The sequence below is a fragment of the Neopelma chrysocephalum genome, unplaced genomic scaffold (assembly GCF_003984885.1).
Source record: "Neopelma chrysocephalum unplaced genomic scaffold, ASM398488v2 Primary Assembly neopelma1_85, whole genome shotgun sequence".
In the NCBI taxonomy this organism is placed as follows: domain Eukaryota; kingdom Metazoa; phylum Chordata; class Aves; order Passeriformes; family Pipridae; genus Neopelma; species Neopelma chrysocephalum.
The window spans coordinates 195,792-197,578 of NW_020897747.1; the positions used below are offsets into that span (position 1 = coordinate 195,792).

Sequence of the window (1,787 nt, forward strand, 5' to 3'; positions counted from 1 at the left end):
TATGGAGGGGGAAAGGCACATAAATCACGAAATAAAAAAATAGTTTCTGCACATTTTCAAAAAACACGTTGTGCTCTCTGAGGTCCTTTTCATTTTAACCAAATCAGGGGGAACTTGTCCTCACAGCGGCAAGGCAGATGGAACAATAAATCACAGGAACCATTGACTGCCTGCAGTGTACTCTCCGCAGCTGTCACTTTTTTGTCTCTTTGGTTTTAGCTGACATGGTTTGAGGTCCACTGTGAACCAATCTGGACTTTTTTTTTACCGTCATATCCATCAAAACGACCAGTAGCCATCAACCTACTGCAGCGATCGATTCGTTTGCTTATTCTCACGCATAAGCCAATACTCAGCTCACTAGGTGAGGCTTGGGAGAAGCACCTCATTTTAGCTTTTTTTTTTTCTCCCCCTCTTTCTTTCTTTTCTTCTTTTTTTCTTTTTTTTTCCATTTTTTTTCTTTTTTTTTTTTTTTCCCTTTTGCCTCCAGCTACAACTGTGATTTTCTGAGCGGTCTTGGCTAACGTTATTAAAGTTGCATCATGATAGATACAGAGCGGAGCCGGCAACGGCTTCCATCCACAACAACAGCAAACCCAAGAACAACCGTGGGGTTTTGCTGTTGTTGTCAGTGTTGCTTTCCAGGTGTAGCAAGACGTTTGCTAAGCTCGGAATTTCCAACTCATTGCTTATTTTGCAAAGTAAACAAGCAAATGTTATGTGCATAACCTTAGCTGTCTCTGCAAAGGTCAGTGCCTGGCTGCCGATTTCTTCTCCTGCCTTTTGGTGGCACTCTGATGCCAGCGATTCCTTCTGGCGTGTTTGGGAAACAAGACGTCCTTTCTTAACAAAAGACTCAATCTACAAAAGGCTGCAAAACAAAAAATTGATTAAATTTGAACTAGAGTATGAAAGTTTAGTTGGGTGGGTAAAATCACCCCGTAAGCGCTAAGTAGGGACCGATCAACACCGTGGGCTGAAGGGTTGTGCTGGGCTCAGACAGGACTGTGTGGGATGCTGGTAAAACAGGGGGTCCCTCCACACTCCAACAATACCTATGGATAGTTGGGATTGGATATCACATTACGTGGTTTCAGTTTATGGCCTGAAACATTGCAAAGTATCTTTTGCATTTTAGCAAAGTGTGTTCTCCGAAGCACCGTCTGTCACTGACTGAACTTCAGGCCACATTTTGGACAAGAGTGTGGGGTTTTTGTGGCATGAATAGAAGTGAGGAGATATATAGGTAATACAGTCATATTAATATTTTTTTTAATGTCAAAAATACCTGTTCACTTTAAAAACCTTCAGTTAGGTCAAGTTAAATTTATTATATACAATTTTTTTTATAGCTGAACTCTGTGATTTTGACTCGAGGTGACAGCTGAAAAGCACCAGAAACCTTTGGAATTTCAGATCTATATATTACTATAAAGGAAGAAAATAAAGTTCTGCTAGGAGAAGGCAGGGAATTGCATTTACCAAATATACATAGTTTAAAAAACACAACCCCTGAAACATTTACCTTAAAAAAAGTCAAGAGAGCAGAAGTTTTCTTTTGTATCTATAGAGCAAACATCCCTGGGATTTGTAATAAAAACCCAGTTATGAGATCCGGGGTCCCTCCTGTTAACAAGGATCTCTTAGCAGATATTGAAATATTGCCACGTTGGAGAGAAGTTATTTAAGGACCCTCCAGGAGCTGATGCAAAGGCAGATTCTGCTGAGACTGTTTTCCTCTCTGCAAACCTTTGAAGGGAGCGTGTCCTGAACATATTCCACTTTAG

The 1,787-nt window shown here is 40.6% G+C and overlaps 1 long non-coding RNA gene across 1 annotated transcript; it reads left to right on the forward strand.

Annotated features, from left to right (window-relative positions):
* Positions 1–247: 247 nt before the first annotated feature.
* On the forward strand, positions 248–1,452 carry LOC113971861. Its single transcript, XR_003535677.1, has 3 exons — positions 248–364; positions 1,139–1,246; positions 1,353–1,452. It is a non-coding gene; the product is annotated as an uncharacterized LOC113971861 (long non-coding RNA).
* Positions 1,453–1,787: the final 335 nt, after the last annotated feature.